General features: G+C 36.5%; 1 long non-coding RNA gene across 1 annotated transcript; it reads left to right on the top strand.

Moving 5' to 3' along the window:
* On the top strand, nucleotides 1-6,981 carry LOC126807799 (uncharacterized). The gene is made up of 3 exons (XR_007674172.2): nucleotides 1-404; nucleotides 6,384-6,423; nucleotides 6,841-6,981. It is a non-coding gene; the product is annotated as an uncharacterized LOC126807799 (long non-coding RNA).
* Nucleotides 6,982-7,390: the final 409 nt, after the last annotated feature.

Raw genomic sequence — 7,390 nt, 5'->3', positions numbered from 1 at the left:
CAACGTTATCTTTCCATAATTAATAGGCTACTCGGCGATGGATGTGTGTTCACAGTAGGCCTACTTTAGCGACATAGATTAGATACGACACTGGTCCACTTTTCGAAGGCATCATATGCCTATCGAACACATCACAAAGACTCCTTTTAATATTATTATTGGTTATTTGTACTTCATAATTATAGGCCTAACTAAATAGTTTTCATGAACTTATACTAGTAGATCAGGGACCATCTCAGACTCAGTGAATGATCTCACACGGGCGGAAGGAAGTAGGTATGTTTTGTTGTAAACAATAATTTCTGACATGCTCAAGTGCCCAAGAGCGAAGACACAGTCACAGGGGTAAATCCTTCCTGTCACAAAGGTACGGTAATGCTATTCACAAGACATACAATTACAAGGTAGGTCCAGGAAATTACTACTACTCTATTATTTAAAGACGATTGGTAACACAGAACGGTCATGTTTTCAAGTTGAAGATATGTATACTGTAAGGCCACAACAATTTGATTGTCTGTTCTTCGGAATTGTGATAAATAAATAGCCTTGAATTGAATTGAATCACATTAAATATGATGGGAACTGGTAGAGGTGCGATACTGAAAAAGAGCCTATTTTAAGTTATATTTTTAAAGTAGCTAAGTCTCTAACTCAATATCATCCCAAATCTTCAACATTGAAAACACGATTTATTTGTCAAATTAGATCAACATTCATGTTGTGATCTTACCAGAAAAAGATGGGCTTTTGATATCCAATATTTAAGACAAAATAAACATTTTACCATTGGTACACGAATCATGTACCATAATGCGCTTCAGCCCCAGTTGTATCAAGAGACTCAAGGAACGAGGCTAGACACATTGCACCAAATCAAACGGCGTATGTAGACTGGAATAACCAGACGCTAGAAATTTGCACTCGCTTGAGACTGCTGGCTTATTTCGCCGAAGATAACTGATTTGAAATTGGAGTAAAAACGGAAACCATTGAATGTAAATCAGTTTATATACATTCATATTACAGTATTATATGCGTTGCAACCCACTCTTGTCAATTTCTAGGTCCCAAATGTTAGCGATTTAGCTCCTTTAAAATTTATAGAAATTTGCACTCGCTTGAGACTGCTGGCTTATTTCGCCGAAGATAACTGATTTGAAATTGGAGTAAAAACGGAAACCATTGAATGTAAATCAGTTTATATACATTCATATTACAGTATTATATGCGTTGCAACCCACTCTTGTCAATTTCTAGGTCCCAAATGTTAGCGATTTAGCTCCTTTAAAATTTATTAAAATAAAGCCTTAAAATAGATGGCATCTATAAACAGTCCTACCTTGTTAAAGAATAATCCTATTAATCCTATAATTAGGGTTACCATACGTCCCGGTTTTACCGGGACAATCCCGGTTTTTGGGGTCCTTTTTGTGGTCCCGTCCCAAAGCTTCTCACATGCCTAAATGTCCCGGTTTTCAAATCAGGTGTTTTCCAATTGAAAATAATAACATATAAACTAGTGATTATAATGTATAAAAACAGCGTTTGCTACAAGCACTCTTACTTCAGCACGACAGCACACCACTTCTGATCTAAATATAGTTCAGTGCACAATACATTCGGCATTCCTCGGGTTTCGTAGGAATAACCGAGGTGTGCCGAATGTGCATAATACAGGCCTAAAACTGGAATTACAATGCAATTGGCTTTATAGAAATTGACGTATGATCTTGGGTATAATTTTGCAAAATATAACAGTTCACAAAAAATAAATTTATGTGAAATGCGCGCGCCATACAAAACGAAAACGTATGACTAAAAAAGGAGCCCTTTTAATAACCAATTGTTATCTTGTAGACAATAATATGATTTTTATTGTATTTCATCTATAATTCCTCTTATTACTTAGCGATTAAAATCGTATTTATTTACCAAATTTTATTATTTCAAATTGTACGATTGTCAAATTTGTGGGGGGGCATGCCCCAAACCCTCCTAGTAAGTTCGCACCTCCGGCGCTCAATGTATCGTGCCCGGCAGGCGCTCATTTTGTTGCGCCCTGTGGGCGCTCGGTGCCGAATTTAGCTTTAGTCTGCTCAGAATAATAAATGTCTCGGTTTCTTCAATGATTAATCTGGTAACCCTACCTATAATTCACTATTGCCAGTTGAGAAATTGGCAATAATATCATTTTCATCTTCAAATTCCAATGTTTGAAGATAAGTACTCCATGGTGGAGAATATAAAACAAGGGAGGTAATTGTGTTATTATTTCCGGTGTAAATGAGTTTTAAGTGTGAGAATGACACCTATGATCGTATAATAGTGAGTTGACAACCTATTGAGCAAAAGACATAGAAATAATTATGTTTTGACTTTCTTAGAAAATATGAAATTGTAACTTTAAACAAATTCAATGTAAAGTTTTCCATTCAAAAGTTTAAGTAATCTATAATAATTCAAGACGAGAAAGGTCCGCCCATAACAATTAATTCGTCTGTCTTTATATTATAATTATAGTGTCATAGTGTTTGTTAATTTGTAGCTTAGATAAGTTCAGTCAGACAGCATGGTAAACATACATTGTGCAAGAGCTAAATCTGCCTATTGCAGGTCTTTCTTTAGGCCTGAAATGTTACCGTATATTATCTATTAATTAGACATTAATTAACTTATCCAGACCATAATCAATGTCATCGCTAGCCTGCGATATATGCTGGATTAGGGATCCAATCTGCTGCTCGACGCTCGATATTATGTTTTTTATCGTACTGACTTTAGTAGGGAATGATGATTGAGGCTAGATCTTGATGCAGAATCTCGTATTGCTTCGAGCCTGCCAATCAGAGTCCTTAGACGAGATTAAAATCTTGATGCTACACCAAAAATGCACTACGACAAAACTGGGGTTATTATCTTCAGTGGTAGCCGTCAGCTCCACAAGTCTACTATCCACGAATTAAGAATTGGGGATTCTGTTGTTAAGTCTTCATCCCGCGTTAAATTCCTGGGAATGCATTTGGATGAAAACTTAAACTTTAAGTATCATATTGCCCAGAAGACTTGATCTTCTGCTTCAGCAATGTTCAACTTGCCAGCTCTTTAGTTTTCTCCCATGTAGATTATGGAAATAGTCTGATATGTGATCTGCCAGCAGCTACTCTTCAACCTCTCCAATGAATTCAATATTTTACTGCAAAACTAATTCTTGGTTAAAGTTATGACCATAGCTCTACTGCTGCTCTGAAAGAACTTCATTTATTGTCATCTAAAGTCCGATGCTAATTCAAGCTATTGGTACTGGTGTATAAGTATCTCTACAACCTTGCCCCTGCACCTTTCTGAATTGGTCTGAAATTGTTGAAAGTGTATGTAGCAGTTAGCTTCTTAAATTCTTTAGCCACTGTGGCAAATGCATAAAAACAGTATTAGCCACATACATTTTTCATTAGCCACTAACCTCATGAAAAGTTACAGATTTTTTCAACATGGTGATACATCACTAAATTATTATGGTCATTAGAAGTAAGTTTAAAATCAACGTGAAAAGTTAACAATTTTGATAATTGCCATTAAAACTCAACACACAGATTTCAAGTGCCAGTTAAAAATATGAGCCCACAAAATTTTACCCCCTGTTCCACATGGTCAAAATTGAAAGAGAAAATGGGTAATATCCCATTGACTGAAAATCTTTTGTAAATTGATAATAGACAATAAATATACCAATTCTGGAGGTTCTGTATACAATAGTGACTTTGCCAGAGGCCTTGGAAAACGTGAAAAAAAAAGTGAATAGTTCATTTGTTCCACATTTTGCCACCTGGTGGCACGAAAAGTATGAATCGCACATTGAATGTGATGCTGAATTCGTAATCTACACCAAACGTTGTCTTAGATTACAAAGTTAGAGAGTTCTACTCCTATTAGCAATGAGTTTAAAGCACCTGAAAACCTGAACAAAATTACTGAATTTATGGTTCTTTTCAGCACCCTGATTTCAAATCGCCATATCTCAGCGAGTTTATGACCTAGAGAGGTAAAATTTCGGATTTGTGATTTATTTTTTATAATTTTTTTTTTATTTTGAAGGGGTCATGTTCCCACCATTGATCCAGTTGACATGGAATGACCCTATTATCAATTGTGATGTATTTTGCTCAGTCAATGCCGTTATTTATTCCCAAAGGTTCTGCAAGATAGAATAACTATGGTATCATTCTTAAGACATGGATTGTCGAGAGGTTAGCTAGGTACCCTAATAATATCGTCATTTATAAAGCGTGTTAATAGGCCAACTGAAGAACAGTGTTGCCTCACTCTTTCGTTGGGTACCTGTTCATTTCTGTCTGGGCATGAAAGAAACTTAAGAGTTTCTGGCCCAAATTTTTCAATAAAATGTTTAAGAATTGGTTTCTACAAAACAAGCAATTTAAAACAAAGCATCTAGCCATCTATAGATATTTAGTTTTGCCACTAAAATAGATATGGCCAAAACTAAATAATATTGTAATGGGAGTGACAATATTGTAATGAAGAGATAAGAAATCAAGTGGAGTTTAATGTCTTACAGTTCTACACCAACCCATATAATGTAGATGATTATAGGTCATGCATTATAATTTGGTGTGGGGGGCATTGTACATGTACAGCTAGTATTCCTGCTTTCCATGCAAGTGTTATCAGTGCAAGGGGGCCGCGGTGACACAGTAAGGGGCTGGTCGGGAGGTCCAGGGTTTGATCCTGGTCCAACGTAGTTTCCTCTTTTCAGTGGTACAGGACAGGGCTCTGTGAGTGAGGAGCTGGCTCACTAATCAGGAGGTCTGGGGTTTTATCCCCATGTTGACCTAGGAAGTTCCCTCAAACTTTCCAGCGTTGTTTCCCCTTTTCGGGGGCTGTCATGGGCAGCGTCTAGTTATTCAGATGGGATATAAAACTGGGGTCCCGTGCACACGTTGGCGTGGAAGTAAAAGAACTCTTGACAGCTCGAATTCGAAATAAGGAGTAGACCATAACATTGCTGATTGGGCCAAATTCCCCCTATAGCATAATGTATGGCGTATATTCATATGATACTGAACAGTTAGACATTTTAATCATTTGATTTTTTTTCTCTTCATTACAATTGCCACGCCCTTACAGTATTATTTAGGTTTTGCCATTTATCTATTTTAGTGAGAAAATTACATATTTATAGATGCTTCGTTTCAATTCAAATATTTGTTAGGAATTTTGCCTCAAATCTTATCTGAACTAAAGGTTTACAAATATACTAGTAGAAATACTGGTTTGAAAGAACTTATATAGCCCCTTACCTGTTGTTCAAGCCGATTCAGTTTTTTTCAATCAAATATTGTTTAAACTGTTGTTTTCCCTCCCATCCGAATGACTGGACACTGTCCTTTCCAGGCCCCTCCCATCCTGTACCACTGACAAGGGGAAACCGCACCGGGGTTGTCTGGTACATATCTGTCTAAGTCTAGCCAATTACAAAAAGACTGTTAAAGAAACCAAATTTGATGTTTATAGTGACAGCGATGATGATGATGATGACTAACTTTCAATGATTGTTTTATTTCACTAAATAAAAAAGTTTTTGTCTTGTGTCCATATTAGTTTGCAATTATACAATTTTAGATACAGTTTCAGTTTAAATATGTTTGTAATTTGGCCTGAAATCATAAGTTTATCTGAACTATAGGTTTACAGCTTACCTGTAGTATTCTTTGCCTAGGATGAAGGCAACATGTGTGTTCACCAATATTTAATTTTATATCAACTTCACAATTGTTAGTATAAATATAACAATTTGCTCAACACTTACCACAATTTTCATCTGGCCCTAAATCGAGTTTGTGCAAACATTTTGCTTGGAACTCTCAGGATTTGTGTTCCTGGTGTTATAACTTGGCAAAAATGTATAGTTTATTTAGCAGGGAGTACCTTGTAGCGGAAGTGTGCTATGAGGGAAATTTTGCCCGGACAGCTGCCTACTCTTATATCGAATTCCAACTGGCAAGGGCTCTTTTACGTGCATGCCAATGTGTACACAGGACCTCGGTTTTTCATCCCATCCAAACAACTAGACAGCAGTCCTTGTGAGGCCCTCCATCCTGCATTCTTGACAAGATGGGAACACACCGTAAAATCTGGATGAACTTTCTCAGCCAATGCAGGGATCGAACACCTGACCTCCAGGCTAGCGAGCCAGCGTCTTACCCACTTAGCCACCTTGACCCCCTATTGATAAGAAGTTCGATTTCTCAATGCTTTATAAAAAGACAATTGTTCGATTAATTCAAATGTACCATCTATTTATTTTTGGATTGCTGCGGGCGAGGGACATCTGTCTTATTGTTGGCTTGTTTTTCTTATTTCAGGACAGGTCTACAAAACCAATTTAGAAGAATGGCTACCATGGTTTGTACTATTTTTCGTGTTTTTACCAATTACAAATTTACAGAAAGAATTATTAAGGGCATGGTAATATGTAGCAATATGCGTCGCTGGTTAGATTTGGAAACTCCTAAAACTTCCCATAGCAGACGTGTGACGCATACATGTACTCTCTTCTGGTACAGATATTTTTAGCCTTGTGATCGTCTAGTACATGTATTGTCTTTGGTTATATTTTTAATTCTCTTTTATCTTTTGGCTAGGACTCAGTTTTATATCAAGCACTGGATACCCTTCCACACTAATTAGCGTTGATCTTGTTTGTGTAATGGATTTGTATTTAGCTTACGATTCAACACAAAAATTGGTAACTTATCATCGAATGTGTTCAAGTTCATAAATTGAATGAATTTTTTTTTTAATGTATTTATTTGAAAAAAGGGATTCAAGTATTCAGAGAAAAAGGGAGATTTATTTTCATGTCCTGAAACAGATGCACTTGTTCATTGTATTAGTTCTGATTGTGCTATGGGGAAAGGTATTGCTGTTCTCTTTAAAAACAAGTTTGGTGGTGTGCAAGAACTTAAAGATCAAGGTGAATTTTTACTTGTTTATTACCACCGACTTCAGTACTAAATATCTCATTGATGCAAAAAGTCAACTTATCCAAACTTTGCAGTCATATAGTACACTATCTGCTGCATATGTAACAATATTCTCATAATTATCTGACTCTCTCTTTGCTTCATGATGGCTGGAGACCACACCCTACCAAGTTTGTAGCCCCATAATATTCTTTTTTGATAAGCATGAAGTAGACCGCAATTTATCGATAGAGAAATCGCTTTGAACGAGCATTTCATTGTTTCAGCATCCATCGTCTTATTAGAAAATAACCGTCAAACTAATCAACACCATCTGGCGACCGAAATGTTGCATATTCTAAACTAATCAACACCATCTGGCGACCAAAATGTTGCATATTCTAAAC

Source organism: Patella vulgata, chromosome 9, assembly GCF_932274485.2.
Source record: "Patella vulgata chromosome 9, xgPatVulg1.2, whole genome shotgun sequence".
Classification (NCBI taxonomy): Eukaryota; Metazoa; Mollusca; class Gastropoda; family Patellidae; genus Patella; species Patella vulgata.
This window is presented reverse-complemented; position numbering and strand designations above follow the sequence as displayed.